Genomic DNA, 20,685 nt, shown 5'->3' with positions numbered 1-20,685 from the left:
CAAAGAAAAGGACCTTATTCATCACAGCAGAGCAAACACCAAGGTGGGTAGCAGATGGGCACTCATGGGCATCTGTGCACATTGTGGGCTCTATGTAGGAAAGGAACCTTGAGCTGAGGGAACTTTGCTTTGTTTATTTTTATCATTATCAAGCACCATGTCATTTTCTGTGTGTTCTGCAAGCAGTCTTAAAAAGATGATATCTCACTTCCAAAGTGAGAAAAAAATCATTTAGAGATCCCTGGAGAATAGTTTCTCAATGCATATAACCAGTTTTTTTTTTAAAGTAAATTTCATTTGTTGTTTCCAATAGAAACAAGAAAAAAGTGATGTTTATTCAGTGTAATTCATTATCACACTGAAATAAATTTTCAAGAAGCCAGGTTTTATTAACAAGCATCTTATGCTGATTTTTATGCATACAAATAACGAATCATTATCGCATTGTTTCTCATACTATTTCAAAGTCTATGTGGCACTTTTATAGTTTTACTATAATTTCAGAACATGATTTGGGCTCCTAAAATTGTTAATAGATAATGAGAAGAGAAGGAGGTAAATTGGTTTTTTTTTAAAAGCTAAACAACATCTTTTTCTATTGGAAAATCCCAAACTTTTCCTCAGTTTTAGGCTTTGTAATAAGATATTCTATAAAATTTCAAAAGCTCTAAGACTTTCTTAATTAGATGAGAACATTTTTCATGTGCAAAACAGTTCAAATTAGCACAAGAATTGTACCTATACAGGAAAAGACAGTTTTGTAATATTATATGTTTATTTTTTCATTTGATATTATATCCTATATCTATAATATCAAAATATTTCCAAATGTCAGTTGTTAGATGAATTCAATCACTCTCCATGTAATTATTTGTCTTTCTTTTCCAAGCCTAACATATAATCTAGAAAAATAAAAGTATTGAGAAAAAGAAACAATTTAAATAGTTTAGCAATACAATGACTAAACCAACCCACTGAAAAGTTACTCTTTCTCAAACCACAAAACCAATAAAAAAGAGTTACAATTGTTTCTATCACTAAGTATTTACTGATTATAGGCATTTCTGTGAAGTTCACTCAACTATTGTGTTACATATTTTAGGTTTGGCAGTCAGAGCTGAATCCTTTTCATTACTCTTTCCATTTTCTTTAGGTAAAATATGGGTACTAAGTAAACTTTCACTGACTTTTAGGTATAAAGACAGATTGACTGGACAGGAAAGAGAGCTCTAAGATAAATTATGAGGATAATCAGACCCACTGATGGGCACCAATTTTGATCAAACCAAGATAAAAGGAGAGCATACCCTATTACATTACTCCTCCTGCCTCTCACTATGATGCCCTGGTGTGAAGAAAGAATTGATAACAGCACAGAAAGAGCCACTACATGAAGAGATGAAGTCAGGATTTGGTTCAGATCCTTAGCAGATAGTGATAGAATGAAGGGCAGAGGAAACAGCACAAATAAAATACAGAATTCTAACTAAGGGTCTGTCCTTCAAATTCCATTAAAAAAAACACTTTCTGAAGAAAAACAGATGATTTATATCAGGAACTATGTTAAAGTGTAAAGAATGAAGTTTACTCTAAGTATTTTCTTTTCAGAAACACTCTAAGTATTTTCTCTTGGGAAATTTCAGAATAGGCATTTGTCCCGCGCTACTGTCTCGCCAGCAAGAACGACGCAGGGCACGTAGGATCCTTCTGCAGAACAGCTTTTAATGCTTCTTGAGAGTGAGAGCATAAGCCAACATGGCGGAGACCCAGAGCGAGGCGAACCCAGCCCTTTTATAGGAAACAGTCCCCGCCTCAGACGTGTCACTCTCAGATTGGTCAGCTGCACATCATCCCAGATGACACCTCGGGAGAGGCAGGGACTACAGCGTTGGAAATTTGCCAACACATGCGCATTATCCTGTTCACCGGGCGGGGGAACCGGATGTCAGCGCCATCTTGCAATGGCGAATGTGGTTGCGGTCCTCTACATCTCACCCTTTTTTTACTTCTTTGCAGAAAGGCAACTCCCTCAGAAGGCAGAGATAGAGGTCGCACTTCCCAAAGTGGAAACATTATAATGGGCTTGCACGGAATCTGCCCCTAGGTTCATGACACCTGGAACTTATCCGGCCTGCCCTCTGCCATTTTTCTGGGAAAGGGAATATACGGCAGGAAACCCTTATGCAGGACGACATATCTCTCAGAGAGGGCCATTCTCTGTGCGATGCTCTTTAGCTCGACAACCTTCAGGGCTAGCTAAGCCAAGCACTCCACCCTGTGCAATGGACAGAGGTGTCCTAGGGGTGCAGGAGCTGGTTGGCATAAACCTTACTGCTTCAGCATAGATAACCACATCAGTAGAGGTTCCCTGTTCCAGGGCAGCCAGCGCTTGTGCAATAACCACACTTTGTCCCTACGACTTTGGGATTTGAGTCAGCAGACCATCCAGAGGAGAAACACTGATCCTCAGCATAGGGCTGTTCCAAACATTCCCACCCCCACCCAATAAGCTTATAAATAGAAAGTAGGGGAGCCCCAGAGTCTTATTGGTTGTAAAATAATAAAAAAAAAGAAACGAGGAAACACTGCCACTCTATGGCTGACTGGTGTCGGCTTCAGGAAGGCTGAGAGTATCCCCCATCGCTGCTCCTTCGTAACCGTTGTCATCCATCCGCAAAATGGTAGGAGGAACAGAAGCCAAATCTTCAGGCGAGTCCGCGTGTTGTGGGTCACCCCTCACCGTTCGGATCAGTCTTTCTGGCACCCAGAATGGATTTTCCTGGTCCTGTGGGAACACACAAACAGCTCCCCTGGATCTCAATAGGATGGGATCCGGGCCTTTCCATTCATTAGAAAACACATCTTTCTATATAACCAAATCCTTGGGCCGCTGCGGATCCGAACTATGTCGTGTTGCAGCATTCTGGCCATTATCGTCCAGATTTAAAAAATTTATAGTGAACAGAGCCATGGCAATGGCTACTCTTGGTGTCGGGGGTAATTCCTTCAATATTCCCCCTTTTTGTTTAAGTAGATAAGATTTGAGTGTGCGATGTGCTCTCTCTACAATACCTTGCCCCTGGGGGTTATAAGGCAGGCCTGTAATGTGTGTGACTTGCATCTGTGCACAAAATTGTTTAAACTTTTGAGAAGTATAGGCAGGCCCATTATCCGTCTTTAAAGATGTGGGCTTGCCCCAAGCACTCCATGCCTCAAGACAATGTTGAATGACATAAGAGGTTTTTTCTCCTGTAAGTGGTGTGGCATGAATAACGCCAGAGCATGTGTCAATTGACACATGCACATACTGAAGTTTTCCAAAGGCAGTGATATGAGTCACATCCATCTGCCATATTTGCAAAGGCGCAATCCCTCTGGGGTTTACGCCAGTGTGTCTGACAGGGAGAAACTGGCAACAATTGTGACATTGGGTCACAATATCACGAGCCTCCTTTCTGGTAAGAGAAAAACGTTTACGCAGGGTTTCAGCTGTAACATGAAAATTATCATGAAAGGTTTTAGCGGTCTGTAACGGGGAGGCAAGAGCTACCGCAGCAAGCTGCGTAGCACGATCAGCCAGATGATTACCTAAACTCATGGGGCCCGGGAGCCCCGAATGTGCTCTTATGTGTGTGATAAAAAATGGAGCTCTCCTATTTAGTAAACAGTCCTGTATCCTCTGGAAAAGAGCTGCCACTGTACTAGTAGGTTTTATAATTCCAGCGGTCTCTAATAATTTAACAGCATTAACCACATAGGCAGAATCAGAAACAATATTAAGAGGACAATGAAATTTTTGAAGAACCTCTAAAACCACCATACATTCCACCACCTGGAGTGAGGTGGCAGAAAAGTTCTTTGTATATATTTTAGAATCCACAACATAGGCTCCCACACCATTTTTGGAGCCATCTGTATACACCATCACCCCGTCTTTTAGCGGGGCAGAAGACGTAACTCGGGGAAACACAATGGGATGATATGCAGCAAACTGCAGCAGAGGGTGTTTGGGATAATGATTATCAATTTTTCCTGAAAAGGTGGTAACCAAAATTGCCCAATCGTCAGAGGTGGCGGCCAAAGTTTGTATCTGAAAGGAGGTATAGGGAACTATCATAACCGCTGGATGCTTACCAAAATGACTAACAGACATTTTAAGGCCTTTAAGGGCAATTTGAACTATAGCAGCTGGATACCAATCAATACTTTTGTTAGGAGAAGCATGCGGATGGATCCACAGTAACGGTCCATCCTGCCATAACACAGCAGTGGGTAGCTTTCTTGTTTTAAACACACATAGAACAAATGGTTGAGTTTCATCAATACGGCACAGCTGTGCCTCCTTAATGGATTCCTCCACTAGTAATAAGGCTGCTTCTGCTGCCGGCGTCAAGGCCCGAGGGGAGGTAATATGAGTATCCCCTTCCAAGATATCAAACAATGGCTTCAAATCAGCAGAGGGGATTTTTAAAAACGGTCGCAGCCAATTAATATCTCCTAACAACTTTTGGAAATCATTTAATGTTCGCAAATCGTCCCTATAAATTTTTACTTTTTGTGGTAGAATCTTTTCAGGAAGAATAACAGAACCTAAGAATTGGCCAGTGTCTGTAATCTGGACCTTCTCAGCAGCTATTTGAAGCCCCCATAGCTGTAAACTCTTAATGAGCAATGGGTAGGCTTCCCTTAGGACCTGTAAGTCCTCATGACACATGAGTACATCATCCATGTAATGAATCACAAGCAAACGTGGGAAACGTTCACGAAGCGGTTCAAGAGCCTCCTGCACAAACATCTGACAAATTGTTGGACTATTGGCCATACCCTGAGGCAAAACTCTCCATTGAAAGCGTTTATCAGGCTCTATATGATTAATTGAAGGAACAGTAAAAGCAAAGCGAGGCCTATCAGCAGGATGCAATGGAATAGAAAAAAAACAATCCTTAATATCTATTATTACCAGACTCCAATTTTTGGGTAAAGCTGAAAGCACTGGGAGTCCTCACTGCACAGGCCCAAAAAGATGCATTTGTTCATTAATGGCTCTCAAGTCATGCAACAAGCGCCATCTTCCTGATTTTTTTTTTAATGACAAAAATGGGTGTATTCCACGGAGAGGTGGATGGTTCTATGTGCCCCAAAACGAATTGCTCATTAACTAGCTGATTCACTGCTTCCATTTTTTCAGAGGTAAGTGGCCACTGAGGAACCCATACTGGGGTCTCTGTTTTCCATGGTATGGGCCGTGCTGCCCCAGTGGCGCCTAGGAAAAACCCAGACCCTGTTTATTGATATTAGGTTTAGGATTTACTGACTCCCATATTCCTTGCTCGGAGCGACCCAAGCCCTTTCCTGGCCTATGGCCCATTCTTAACATTATATCTTGGGCCTGAGATGAATATGCATTAGATAAGGTCAATCACATACCCTGCATTACATCTCTTCCCCATAAGTTGACTGGCAGGGGAAGGACATATGGTGTAAAATATCCTGACTGCCCTTCGTCTGTTTCCCAGGTTAATCTGGTGGAGCTAATGGTGGGGTTTGCACTATAGCCCAAGCCCTGTAGGGCATGAGACGACTCAATAACAGGCCAGGACTGTGGCCACCAGCGCGATGAGATAATACTTTTGTCCGCGCCAGTGTCCAAAATGCCTTCGAAGCATTTACCATTCACCCAAAGGGGCAGTTTGGGTCGATCTTGAAGGCTAACAACCAGGTAGGCCGAATCCTGTCCTGTTGACCCCATTAATTTACTCCCCGGCCTCTGGTGGGTGTCTGCCGGAAGAAACAGTAACTGAGCTATCCTGTCTCCTTTACTGATGGAAAAAACTCCACTAGGACAAGAGCACAGGGCTTGTATCTCAGCAGTGTGCTGACTATCAACAAGACCTGGGTGGACAATCAGTCCCTGCAGGGTAAGCGAGCCACGCCCTAAAAGCAGGCCCACGCTTCCAGGGGGTAGAGGCTCAGGCAGCTGCACAGGGACAGGCTGCACCCCCATTTGGGGCATCAATAGGAAGTCGGTGGAGGCACACAAGTCCATTCTTGTTCTGCCTCCGAGGGTTCCTTGGTCGTTGCCCTGACAAACTTGTTCCCATATTTCTGAGGGCCCTGGGACCGAGGGCCTGTCACCCCCGTTTTTTGGATCAGTCTGTGGGTTTCCTAATGGTGGGAGGATCTTGCCATGGACATCCCTAATGGAGCGGCAGAGCTCAGTCCTATGATAACCTTTGCCACAGCGTGAGCAGAGGGTAGGAGGCGCTCTCTCCTTTTCTGATGACCTACAATCCTTTTTTAAATGTCCTGGCTTCCCACATTTAAAGCAAACTCTTTTGTCTGGCCCTTTAAAAGGGTGTTTTTGTGACTGCATGATGGCTGCAGCCAAACCTGCATTCGTCAGGGGTCCTCCTAGTTCTCTACAGACCCTGAGCCAGTCCTGTAACCCTTTATTTTTCCTGGGGGCTATGGCCGCACGGCACTCCTGCGTAGCTTGCTCAAAAATGAGCTGCTCTATGAGTGGCGTGGCCATATCAGTGTCGCCAAAAATGCGTCCTGCTGCCTCAGTCATTCTAGCCACAAAATCTGAAAAAGGCTCCTGAGTCCCTTGTATAATCTTGGTGAGCGGGGTGCTTCTTTCTCCCTTTTTAGACAAAGCTTTCCATGCTCTTATAGCTGTATTGGCTATCTGGCGGTAGGCGTCATAAGGATAGTCTATCTGGGCAGCGGTGAAGCGCCCTTGCCCAGTCAGGAGGTCAAAAGTCCATTGTTGTTGTTCTGGAGTTAAGGCCTGAGCGTTAGCTCTGGCCTGTTCCTGGGCCGCCTCATGCCACAGAGCTTTCCACTCCAAATATTGACCCATGCTGACAAGCGACGCTTTTGCAACTGTCTCCCAGTCTGCCGGAGTCATGGCACTCAAGGCTAATCTGTCCAATTGGGCTAATGTGAAATTAGCGGTCACTCCATATTTTCTAACTGACTCTGCTAATTCTTTTATTTGGTTGTACTCCACAGGCGCATACACCCGTCCATTTTCCCCTTCGTAAACGGGGAAGGCCAGGTGCAGCTTTCTCTTGACCTTGTCAGGGATAAATGAAAAAGTCTTTGGCCCAAGGTGTTCCTCATAAGGAGGCGCCGAAGGGGCAGTCGGGCGAGGGCGCAGCTCGTAAGGAGGCGGATGGGCCCTTTGGGATGACCTCATGGCCCTACCGCTGGTTAATTCTGCCTCCTCCTCTGTACCTAGTTCTTCTGCCTCTTCTCCTGAGCCAGAACTTCCATGCTCACTTTCATGGTCACTTTCAATTTGCGGAGCTTCAAGCTCCTGCAGAGGATATAAACTACTGTCCTTTCCTTTTTTCTTATTGTTGGTTCCAGAAATCTTTCGACCTTGTAAGTCAGTCCTCTCCCCCATTCTTATTTTCTTAAAACCACTGGAGGGTCCTTTTTCCTTATTTGAGACTGTGCGCGCACCTAACCTCTCACTGTACTCAGTTTCTGAAATGCTATCCTGGACTTCCTCCGTTGCAGCAACCGCCTGGCAGGATTCATCTTTTAAGCAGTCTTTGGCGAAAAATAAGAGGAATACTAAAAGAGGTAGCAAGGCCCCTACGAAACCTTCCCAATGCGGAAACAAGTCAAGCCCAAAACTGAAAAATCCAGGAAAAGCCATATCTCTCTGATTATACAGACCTGCAGTTCTGAATCCTCCTTGTGTCCAAGGGGTCTCCGGCGGTGCGAGCAGTTGTCAGGGTCCCTCAGCGTCCCGAGGGATTCGGCACCAGATGTCCCGCGCTACTGTCTCGCCAGCAAGAACAACGCAGGGCACGTAGGATCCTTCTGCAGAACAGCTTTTAATGCTTCTTGAGAGTGAGAGCATAAGCCAACATGGCGGAGACCCAGAGCGAGGCGAGCCCAGCCCTTATATAGGAAACAGTCCCCGCCTCGGACGTGTCACTCTCAGATTGGTCAGCTGCACATCATCCCAGATGACACCTCGGGAGAGGCAGGGACTACAGCGTTGGAAATTTGCCAACACATGCGCATTATCCTGTTCACCGGGCGGGGGAACCGGATGTCAGCGCCATCTTGCAATGGCGAATGTGGTTGCGGTCCTCTACAGGCATTAAACAGCAACCACGAAACAGATAAGAAAAAAGAGGACTGTTCAGATTTAAGATAAGAATAGTTCCCTTTAAGCAATAATTTCTTAACATAAAAATTTCCTACGCAATTGTAAGTCAACTAACTTTCAAATGAAATGCACAGAATTCCCAAACGGCTAAATGTTTAATATACTTTTTTAATGACCTCATTTCATGCCACTACCCACGGGATGCCCTGGTGGATAGCTAGTTTTGTTTCTGGAAAACCAGTTGAACATAGTGTCAAGAGGTGTCTACATAGGAAGGAGATTTTCAAATGCCAATATTCACGTTTTTACTGGTACTCAAAATGTTCTCACTTTTGTTGATTGTATTGTTTGATCTGGAAGAATTATTCAGTCTAAAGGGTAATTTGGAATAAATGGGAAAATACCGAATATGGAAATACTAAAATTTTGTCAACTAAAAAAGAAAGTCTCTAAATATTAGTACTGAAACTTTAAGTGCCATCTGGTACCTGGCCAGGGTCAACCAAGTTCACTGGCAAGCTCATTTAAACATGTATTCATATGTTCAACACAGTTCATCTCAGGTGCTTCCCATCCTTCCCAGAGAATGCTCTCTGTAAAAAAGAACAGCTCAGCTTCTGTTGGCCTCTATCCTCTCATTGGATCGTGAGCAAACTATTGCCAATACCACTAATCCTGCAAGTGAGAAGTAATCTCAACTATGGAACAAAACTGGGTAAGGTGATGCTCCCATGTCTTCCTCACCTCTGTTCTTCTCAAGCCAAAGTTTTTTGAAGCTATTTGTCAAATAGTAAGAGTGTCCTCTAGTGACTTGTTGAATGTTCTACCTGCTGATTATTAAATTACTTTTTTCCTACAATTACTTCATTTCTTCTCCACAGATTCAGTTTTAGGACCTATCAAACTTGGCCCAACCTAATTGTCTTTGTTTTATTAATAAATACTTCTCATTTAAATTTAATTTAAAATTAGATTTCATTTTTGTAATTTATATAAACTGTGAGATAAATATTTGTAAAGTAGTACAAACTGTTGGATGAGCAAGGTATGAGTATTGGTGTTCAGTACAGGGACCACACTATCAGACTTGGGAATTATCCTGGCTTAAGGATTCGGTGATGAAGAATCCTGGAGTATGATGAACTTCTTAAGGAGGATTGAGTTGAACGTTGAGCGCTGCCTCCAAAGGATCCTGCCCTTTAGCGATCCGTATTTATAAATATGACAACTAGCATGTATTAGCTGAGTTGAAGAGATCTGGACTGGAAGACTTGGAAGCTGAGAGTAGAGAAAAAATATAGTTTCAACCCAGCGGTGACATGGATGGTCATGATTAAACTAAACAGTCAACAAAACCAAACCAGAGTCATGAATCTGGGAAAAGGATCAGTAAGAAAGTACATGGTTGATAGGGATGGCAGGGATGTAAGAAAGGATGCATGGAGAGAGGAACTGGAATGCATTATACACATGTATGAAATTGTCAAAAGAAAGAGAACCTTCATTTTGAAAAGTTATTTTTATTCAAGGAGAAATACATTTTTAAAATTCTAAACTCATGGTTGGATTAAATAAATAGAATTTTAAGAATTTTTTTTACATTTTCGTGTAAGATAAAAAATATATTAAGTTTTTCCGAACTGTTTAGAATTTCATTATTGCACTAGACTATTTACAATTCTACAAATAAAACCAATAAAACCTTACTAGATGTTTTTCCAAATCAGAAACACAGTTCCCAAAGACAAATTTTTAAAATGTGAAATATTGGCATCTAGAGAAAGACTTGCAAAGTTTTGTCTTCAAGCAAGAACTTTTTACCATTAGAAACAAACCCTTCTGTTAAGGGAACACCTAGAGGTTTTTTCCCCCCTGAGCAATGGGTTTTAAATTTGACCTATAAAATTTAGGCTGGCCTACAGGTCCTCCAGCCCTGTAGTACTTAAGAGTTAATTAGCATCTTAACTCTGAAACTGCCAAGGTCTGCAAAACTGTAAGCCAATAACAGCTAAACTAATGCAGAATGGTGTAATGCCTGCTAGTCATTTCTCTGATGGACTTAATTTTTGAAATTGTTCCAGTCCTCAAAGGAAATAAATGATAGCATTGGCCAATTAACTCCTATCTATGCTTCTTTTTTTTTATTTTTGTTAAAACATTAACTCATTCAATGGTTGTTCAGACATATAAGTAAAAATAGATAAATAAAATATATATATTACATATTTTAGACCCTCTCAAAAGAGGAAAGGCCATGTAATTCATTCTACTTTTCAGGTTGCAACCGGACAGGTTTATTTGAAACGTTCTTTATTTTTCCCAGGCCTATGCTCTACTATTCCGGGTCCAAACATGACTAGGAATTAAATGCAAAGTTTTCCAAACAGCGTAGTCCAAGTTTTAAGCATTTTGCTGTACTTACGTGGATCTCCTGCTGCTACCAGGGGCCCCATCTGAGCAGATAGCAGCAGCAGCAGCGGCGGCGGCGGCGGCGGCGGCGGCGGCGGCGGCGGCGGCGGCGGCGGCGGCAGCAGCAGCAGCAGCACATTCAGGAAGACTCCTGCAACCCAGGCCATGCTCATGCTCCAGGATAATCTGAAGTGAGCGGCAGCTGCTTGGGTGGCTCCGTATCCTGCGTGTTTCTGATGGTTCTCCCTCCTCACTGGCTCTGCTTCTGTTACTCATGCTGTCAGTCCTCCACTGGCCACAAAGAAGCTGCAGCCTCTTCTCCAGCTGCAGACTCTCCTGGTTCCCGCGCTGAGTGTGCAGGGACTGCCACCTGGCAACAGACTACCTTTCCAGCTCCAGGCTGTGTGTCTCTCCACCTCTCTCCCAACTCAATTTCCTGGAGGTGACAGATGTCAAATGCTAGTCTGGGAGGAGAAAGGAGCCCATGTCCATCGTCTCTGCACCTCTTCTCATGGTCATACCTGTAACTTCCTCTCCCACCTGGGTGCAGGCACTGGGTGCTGGGAATCACAGGACTCAAGCTGTGGACCCCACTGCCATACTAGGGACTCTGGTTGCAAAGGCTGGGTATTACTACCTGACTGAGGGACCACAAGCAGTGCATTCAGAGAAAACTCTGCTTTGTTTCAACTCAAAAAGATGTGCTTAAAAGACTCTGTAGGTGGGTGCATGCAGAGGCACACACTTAACTTTGTAGGTCTTCTGTCTGAAAACTTAGGGATCAGGTCAGAGGTAAACCTGATGAGAGTGGGTTGTTCAAATTAGAATCTGTTTTAACAGGGTTTTTGTATTGCTGTCTATGATGCCCAAGCCTGAAGGCGTAAGTCACAGACAATCCCACACCAGTTTGGAATTATGATTAACAGAATGGTTATTTATTCAAAGGGGAAAAAACTTACAGATTACCGTCCCAGACAACAGCCCCTCCGCGCGAACAGGAAAGGAGTCCAGGGGCCGGAAACGGAGCCGGAAGACAAAGAGAGAGTGGAGGACAGCCGCTGCTTTTTTTAAAGGGAGAGACCACGCCCCAATGGGCTGGTAACTCAGCGGCGATTGGCTGAAGGAACTCCCACAGCATCTCCCCCTTTTGTTTAAGTAAGAGAGTTCTAAGCCTACTACGCAATTATATACAATAAGTACAAACCTACGAAATTATATACAATAAATACAAATATCCTATTCTAACTAGCTTAAGTCTTGTATAACAAATAACTTGGCCAAGTCATGAAAGGAAAGTAACTACATTTATATAATCTTCAATCCCATCGAAGATCTGAGAAGGGAAATAATGTTATCTGAGTAATTAGGAAGTGCAATCAAACAACTTCCAGAACATGTAACAAATCGCAGAGACAACTGGCTACCTGGACAAACACCCAAAGTCACATTTGCAGCGTTGAAGCAACCAACTTTGGCTAAGGCCTGATGTAACTGACATACCATTTTCAAAGGCAAGAAACTTCAAAACTATCTTACCCTGTCTTGGCAGGATATGACAGTCTTGTTTTATCCATTTACGGATATTCTGTAACTCTGTCAGTAGTTGAGGTATGAGCATTTCTTTACCCAAAGGCCAGTTCTGCCAAGAAGAAAGGCTCCAGGTGGAGTGTCTTTGGTGCTCAACATTCTCTCGGGCATAGATCAGTGTTGCCAGGAGTGATTGTGTCTCCCTACCATAGAACTCTGAATTAGATTAAAGGCCATTTTCTACAGCTCTTTGAAGAGGTTGAAGATTATCTATCTATACTGAATATAATCTCTATATATCTAAAGAACCTGATTAGTCTAATTATAAATGACAAACTTAGATGACTGTTGATCTATATAATTCTCAATATCTATCTAACTTAAAGACTGAGATAATAAACAAGTGTGCAATAAATGAGGACAATGAGACCTCCAAATATAAACAATGTGCAAGTATACATTGCAATATGGTAAATATATATCAATACATAAACAATATATAAGTATCTTAATCAGAGGTAGAAGTGTACAATGCAATATGGTAAATATACATATATCAATACAATATATATATACAAATACATAAAAATGTTTTAAACAGAGGTAGAAGCATGAAGCATGCATGCATAAAATAGTCAACATAATTTAACTTTGTATCAATATATAAGAATCGATACCAATATGTTTGTCTAAAAGCAATAACTCACAAGTACAAATCTATTTATCCCATAATCCAATTATCCCTCTCTTTTTTTTTTTTTAAGATTCCTGTGCTTATAAAATTCCTCCCCCAACCCTCAACCGTATACTAATTATAACCAACCCCTAAATGATGTCCCTAAACCCAAGGACAAACTTTATTGGGAGAGGGGACGTCGTTCTCTAGAATTACTTCCAGCTGTCATGGGGGCGACGTTCTTTCTGGGGGATCCTGTGAAAGTAAAATGATGGTTAAATTTCAAGATCAATGTCTTTTAAAATTGCAAATAGTCTCTGAGTATTTTGTGGAGGTCTGGCCAGAATGTTGTACAAGATGTGCACCATTTCAGCACGTTGGAACCGTCTTGTGCAGCTGGTACCCAAAACAGGTCTTGTAGTAGCGCTATCAGTATCATGACGTCATATCAACCAGGTGGAGTTGTTGTTATGGGGCCCCATCTTCTTCCTGGAAACTTCAAATGTCACTGTAGGAAAAACTCATTTTTCATTGTGGAAAACTTAAACATTAATTATATAGACGTATACATGAATACCTATATTCAATGAGAGACATGATAGATATATTTAATGAAGGTATGATAGATATGAAGAAAAGTAAAGATGTTTTCTAAACTCATATTTCTTTCTGTCCCATATCATGGCTCTTGACATGAGACAGAAACTCCAGAAACTCTGGGTTTTTCTTTAAACAACAGGCTTGGAATTAGAGAGGGACTGAGCCAGAGTCCAACTCTAAAACCAGCTCTATAAATTTAGAAATATGATTTAGTATATGGTACTTACAGAACCTATTCAGTTTTCTTTTTTTTTTTTTTTTTTTTTTTTTTTTTTTTTTTTTTAGTAAATTTTATTAAATTATAAAAGTTTCCATTTCCATCCCCCCTCCCAACACCCTCCCACTCCCCCTACTCCCCCTCCTCCTCCCTCTTCGTCCCACAGGGCAGTCAGGGTTTCCTGCCCTGTGGGAAGTTCCAGTTCCTTCCCCCTCCCTCCAGGTCCAGGAAGGTGAGTGTCCAAACAGACTGGATCCCCAAAATCCATTATATGTAGAGGAAACAGGTCCCAGTGTCATAGTCAATGGCTTTTCAGAAAGACTTCGGGTCAGCCACAGTCAGAGAATCCGGCCAAATTCGGAGAGTCTGGTTAGATCACGTCCTCTTTCAGTCCCAGTCCGACTGGCCTTGGTAAACTCTCATCAGATCCGTTCCCTTGTATCAGTGGGTGATAGCATCCCTCGCAGTACTGATTTCGTTTTTCATGTTCTTCCTCCTTCTGCTTCTCATTTGGACCTCGGGGGGCTCAGTCCGGTGCTGCAATATGGGTCACCGACTGTATCGCCGTCCTTCGTCAGATGCAGGATCTATGGTGATAAGCAAAATATACATCAGTATGGACATGGGCCACGGCCGATTCAGGCACCCACTCCTCTGTCCAGAGAGCAATCTGGGGGATCTCTCCTTGGACCTGGGATCCCATATATAATCAAGTCTCCTGTAAACCCTAAAATGGGTCCCTTAGTTGAAATATAATCTTCCCTGATCCCATATTCATCCTTCCTCCCTCCCCCCCCCCATCCCAGGCCACCAAGCTTTCCCCTTTCTTCCCCTACTCCCTTCTCTCTAACCTTCTCCCCTTCCATCGACCCTCCCTCCCCGCCATGCACCCGAGGTTACCTGGGACTCTTGTCTATTTCCTACCTCCTGGTGGATAGCTAAATAATCTTCATCAGGTTCATCTTCTTATTTAGCTTCTCTAGGATCACGAATAATAGGCTCAAAGACCTTTAATTATGGTTAGAATCCACTTATGAGTGAATACATACCGTGTTCCTCTTTTTGGGTCTGGCTTACCTCACTCAGTAAAGCGTTTTCTATTTCCATCCATTTGCATGCAAAATTCAAGATGTCATTGTTTTTTACCGCTGAGTAAAACTCTAATGTGTATATGTTCCACACCTTTTTTAACCATTCTTCTATTGAGGGGCACCTAGGCTGTTTCCAGGTTCTGGCTATTACAAATAGTGTTGCTATGAACATAGTAGAACAAATGCTTTTGTAGTATGATCGGGAATCTTTAGGGTATATTCCCAAGAGTGGAATTGCTGGGTCCTGAGGGAGGTTGACTCCCAGTTTCCTGAGAAACCGCCACACTGATTTCCACAGTGGCTGCACGAGTTTGCATTCCCACCAACAATGGATGAGTGTTCCCCTCACCCCACATCCTCTCCAGCATAGGATATCATTGGTGTTTTTGACTTTAGCTATTCTGACAGGTGTAAGATGGTATCTCAAAGTGGTTTTGATTTGCATTTCCCTGATCGCTAAGGAGGTTGAGCATGACCTTAAGTGTCTTCTGGCCATTCGAAGTTCATCTGTTGTGAATTCTCTGTTAAGTTCAGTACCCCATTTTTTAATTGGGTTAATTAGAGTTTTAGTGCCTAGTTTCTTGAGTTCTTTGTATATTTTGGAGATCAGACCTTTGTCTGATGAGGGGTTGGTGAAGATCTTCTCCCAGTCAGAAGGCAGCCTTTTTGTCCTACTGACAGTGTCCTTTGCTTTACAGAAGCTTCCCAGTTTCAGTAGATCCCATTTATTCATTGTTTCTCTTATTGTCTGTGCTGCTGGGGTCCTGCTTAGGAAGAGGCCTCCTGTGCCTAAATCTTGTAGACTACTTCCCACTTTCTCTTCTATCAGGTTCAAAGTGGACGGATTAATGTTGATGTCTTTAATCCATTTGGACTTGATTTTTGTGCATGGTGATAGATATGGATCTACTTTCATTTTTTTACAGGTTGACATCCAGATATGCCAGCACCATTTGTTAAAGATGCTTTCCTTCTTCCATTGTATACCTTTAGCTCCCTTGTCGAAAATTAGGTGTTCATAAGTTTGTGGGTTAATATCTGGATCTTCTATTCGATTCCATAGGTCGACTTCTCTGTTCTTATGCCAATACCAAGCTGTTTTCAATACTGTAGCTCTATAATAGAGTTTGAAGTCAGGGATGGTAATGCCTCCAGAAGTTCTTTTATTATATAAGATTGTTTTGGCTATCCTGGGTTTTTTGTTTTGCCATATAAACTTGATTATTGTTCTCTCAAGGTCTGTGAAGAAGTTTGATGGGATTTTGATGGGGATTGCATTGAATCTATAGATTGCTTTTGGTAGAATTGCCATTTTTACTATGTTGATTCTCCCAATCCAAGAGCAGGGGAGGTCTTTCCATTTTCTGGTATCCTCCTCAATTTCTTTCTTCAAATTCTTAAAGTTCTTGTCAAATAGGTATTTCACTTCCTTGGTTAGAGTAACCCCAAGATATTTTATGCTATTTGTGGCTATCATGAAAGGTGATGCTTCTCTGATTTCCCTCTCTGCTTCTTTATCCTTTGTGTAAAGGAGGGCCACTGATTTTTTGGAGTTGATCTTGTACCCTGCCACGTTACTAAAGGTATTTATCAGCTGTAGGAGTTCTTTGGTAGAGTTTTTGGGGTCACTTATGTAAACTATCATATCGTCAGCAAATAACGAAAGTTTAACTTCATCCTTTCCAATTCGAATCCCCTTGATCTCCTTATGTTGTCTTATTGCTATTGCTAGAACTTCAAGCACTATATTGAAGAGGTATGGAGAGAGTGGACAGCCTTGTCGCGTTCCTGATTTTAGTGGAAAGGCTTTGAGTTTCTCTCCATTCAGTTTGATGTTAGCTGTCGGCTTGCTGTATATTGCTTTTATTATATTTAGGTATGATCCTTGTATCCCCAGTCTCTCCAACACCTTTATCATAAATGGGTGTTGAATTTTGTCAAATGCTTTTTCAGCATCTAGTGAGATGATCATATGGTTTTTTTCTTTCAGTTTATTTATATGATGGATTACATTGATAGATTTGCGTATGTTGAACCAGCCCTGCATCTCTGGAATGAAGCCGACTTGATCATAATGGATAATTTTTCTAATGTGCTCTTGGATTCGGTTTGCCAGTATTTTATTGAGAATTTTCGCGTCGATGTTCATGAGTGAGATTGGCCTGTAATTCTCTTTCTTGGTTGTGTCTTTGTGTGGTTTTGGTATTAGGGTAACTGTAGCTTCATAAAAGGAGTTAGGCAATGACTCTTCTGTTTCTATATTGTGGAATACGTTAAGGAGTATAGGTATTAGCTCTTCCTGGAAGTTCTGGTAGAATTCTGCATTGAAACCATCTGGTCCTGGGCTTTTTTTGGTAGGGAGATTTTTGATAACAGCTTCTAATTCTTCGCGACTAACAGGTCTATTTAGATTGTTCACCTGTTCTTGGTTCAACTTTGGTATATGGTACTTATCTAAAAAAATGTCCATTTCTTTTACATTTTCCAACTTTGTGGCATATAAACTTTCATAGTAAGATCTAATGATTCTCTGAATTTCCTCTGTATCTGTGGTTATGTCCCCCTTTTCATTTCTGATCTTATTAATTTGCATGTTCTCTCTCTGCCGTTTGATTAACTTGGATAGGGGTTTGTCAATCTTGTTGATTTTCTCCAAGAACCAGCTTTTTGATTCATTGATTCTTTGGATTGTTTTCTCTGTTTCTATTTTGTTGATTTCAGCCCTCAGTTTGATTATTTCCAGTCTTCTAGACCTCCTGGGTGAATCAGCTTCTTTTTTTTCTAGATCTTTCAATTGTGCTGTTAATTCTTCAATGTGTGCTTTCTCCGCTTTCTTTAATTGGGCACTTAGTGCTATGAACTTTCCTCTTAGCACTGCTTTCATAGTGTCCCATAGGTTTGAGTATGTTGTGTCTTTGTTTTCATTAAATTCAAGGAAGAGTTTAATTTCTTTCTTTATTTCTTCCTTGACCCAGGGGTGATTTAGTAGTTGACTGTTCAGTTTCCATGAGTTTGTTGGCTTCCTGGGGGGAGCATTGTTGTTTAATTCTAATTTTAGTCCATGGTGATCTGACAAGACACAGGTAGTTACTAATATTTTTTTGTATCTGTGGAAGTTTACTTTGTTACCGAGTATGTGGTCAATTTTCGAGAAGGTTCCATGAGCTGCAGAGAAAAAGGTATATTCTTTCCTATTTGGGTGGAGTGTTCTATAGATGTCTGTTAAATCCATTTGATTTAATACCTGCAATAGGTCTCTCAATTCTCTGTTTGGTTTCTGTCTGATTGACCTGTCCATTGGTGAGAGAGGAGTGTTGAAGTCTCCTACTATTAGTGTGTGTGGTTTGATGACCGCCTTGAGTTCTAGAAGAGTTTCTTTTACATATGTGGGTGCCTTTATATTAGGAGCATAGATATTCAGGATTGAGATTTCCTCCTGATGAATTGTTCCAGTTATGAGTATGAAATGTCCATCTCCATTTCTTCTGACTGATTTTAGTTTGAAGTCAATTTTGTTAGATATTAGAATGGCCACGCCCGCTTGTTTCTTAGGTCCATTTGCTTGGAAAACCTTTTCCCAACCCTTTACTCTGAGTAAGTGTCTGTCTTTGTGGTTGAGGTGTGTTTCTTGTAAACAGCAGAATGTTGGATCCTGTTTTCGTATCCAATCTCTAAGTCTGTGCCTCTTTATAGGTGAATTGAGTCCATTGATATTAAGTGATATTAATGACCAGTGGTTGTTGACTCCGGTCATTTTTTTTTAGGTAGTAGAGTGTATGTGTTTTTCTTCTTTGCTTTGTGCTTGTGAATGGTCGCTAGATGTTCGAGTTATTGTAGGCCGTGTTGGGAATGTTGGATTCCTTCGGTAGTGATTTTCCTTCTAATATTCTCTGTAAGGCTGGATTAGTAGCTACGTATTGTTTAAATTTGTTTTTGTCCTGGAATATTTTGTTTTCTCCGTTGATAGTGAACAATAGCTTAGCTGGGTATATTAGTTTGGGTTTGCATCCATGGTCTCTTAGTTTCTGCAGTACCTCTATCCAGGATCTTCTGGCTTTCATGGTTTCCATAGAGAAATCCGGTGTAAGCCTGATAGGTTTACCTTTATAAGTTACTTGACCTTTTTCCTTTGCAGCTCTTAAAATTTTTTCTTTAATATTTATGTTTTGTGTTTTGATTATTATATGACGCGGGGATGTTTTTTTCTGATCCAATCTATTCGGTGTTCTGTATGTTTCTTGAACCTTCATAGGAATATCGTTCTTTAGGTTGGGAAAGTTTTCTTCTATAATTTTGTTGAATATATTTTCTGGGCCTTTGATCCGCAGTTCTTCTCCTTCTTCAATCCCTATTATTCTTAGATTTGGTTTTTTTATTGTGTCCCAGATTTCCTGAATGTTTTGTGAAGAGAATTTGTTGGATTTGTCGTTTTCTCTGACCAGAGCATTTATTTTCTCTATGGTATCTTCAGAATCTGAGATTCGTTCTTCTATCTCTTGTATTCTATTGGTTATGCTTGATTCTGTAGTCTCCGCTCGTTTACCTAGGTTTTCCATATCCAGCCGGTTCTCGTTTTGTGTTTTCTTCATTGCCTCCATTTCAGTTTTCAATTCTTGGACTGTTTCCTTTACTTGTTTGATTGTTTTTTCTTGGTTTCTCAGGGTATCACTCACGGATTTACTCATTTCTTCAAACTTTTTGTTATATTTCTCATCCATTTCTATACTCATTTCTTCAAACTTTTTGTTATACTTCTCGACCAGTTCCATAAGGGAGTTATTCATATCCTGTTTAAGGGACTCTATTGCTTTCATAATGGCACTTTTTTCCACTTCATCTGGGTTAGAGTGTTCAAATCCTTCTGTTGTACTGTCGTTGGGATCTGATATTTTCATGTTGTTTTTCAGATTGTTGGAGGAGGTCTTGCCTTGGCGTCTGCCCATCTCTTCGATCAAATGCTCTCTATTGGAACTTCTGGTATCGGGTCAGGTTCCCTTGTTGGGCAGGGAGTTCACTGATAGAATGCCTACCTTTCCCCAGGCAGGGTATTGAAGCACAGGCACTCCCTCTTTCCGGGATGCCCCTACAGAGCAGGCCCAGTGTGCAAGGCAGCTGAACTGGGGAAATTTTATGGCCTCAGTGGAAGGGGAGAAATATAGAAATTTGTACCTGGATGGAAGATGGGATGGCAGGCGGGAGAGCCTAGCAGTGTGGAAACAGCACTGCAGGCTGACCTGGGAGTCTATGGGGTCGGGGAAAGTCCTAGCTCCTCCTCACCGGGCCCCTGCCTCGGGCCCGAATCAACTCACCACTCCGCAGGTCCTCTGGATGGAAGCTGTGATGGCTGGCGGGAAGCTAGCAGGGTGGAGCCAGCAGAGCAGGCTGACCTGGGAGTCTATGGGGTCGGGGAAAGCCCTAGCTCCCCCTCGTCGGGGCCCCTGCCGTGGCCCGGATCAACTCACCCCTCGGAAGGCCCTCTGGATGGAAGCTGTGATGGCTGGCGGGAAGCTAGCTGGGTGGAGCCAGGAGGGCAGGCAGACCTGGGAGTCTATGGGGTCGGGGAAAGCCCTAGCTCCCCCTCGCCGGGGCCCCTGCCGTGGCCCGGATCAACTCACCCCTCGGAAGGCCCTCTGGATGGAAGCTGGGATGGCTGGCGGGAAGCTAGCTGGGTGGAGCCAGCAGGGCAGGCAGACCTGGGAGTCTATGGGGTCGGGGAAAGTCCTAGCTCCCCCTCGTCGGGGCCCCTGCCGTGGCCCGGATCAACTCACCCCTCGGAAGGCCCTCTGGCTGGAAGCTGGGATGGCTGACGGGAAGCTAGCTGGGTGGAGCCAGCAGGGCAGGCAGACCTGGGAGTCTATGGGGTCGGGGAAAGCCCTAGCTCCCCCTCGCCGGGGCCCCTGCCGTGGCCCGGATCAACTCACCCCTTGGAAGGCCCTCTGGATGGAAGCTGGGATGGCTGGCGGGAAGCTAGCTGGGTGGAGCCAGCAGGGCAGGCAGACCTGGGAGTCTATGGGGTCGGGGAAAGCCCTAGCTC

The 20,685-nt window shown here is 42.7% G+C and overlaps 1 long non-coding RNA gene across 1 annotated transcript; it reads right to left on the bottom strand.

Moving 5' to 3' along the window:
• Nucleotides 1-1,697: 1,697 nt before the first annotated feature.
• On the bottom strand, nucleotides 1,698-11,406 carry LOC148120069 (uncharacterized). The gene is made up of 2 exons (XR_015739357.1): nucleotides 7,690-11,406; nucleotides 1,698-2,785 (listed from the first exon to the last, which is right to left on the bottom strand). It is a non-coding gene; the product is annotated as an uncharacterized LOC148120069 (long non-coding RNA).
• Nucleotides 11,407-20,685: the final 9,279 nt, after the last annotated feature.

The sequence above is a fragment of the Myodes glareolus genome, chromosome 12, assembly GCF_982192425.1.
Source record: "Myodes glareolus chromosome 12, mMyoGla1.1, whole genome shotgun sequence".
Lineage (NCBI taxonomy): Eukaryota > Metazoa > Chordata > Mammalia > Rodentia > Cricetidae > Myodes > Myodes glareolus.
The sequence above is the reverse complement of the archived record's forward strand: the minus strand, read 5'-3'. Positions and strand labels throughout refer to the sequence as shown.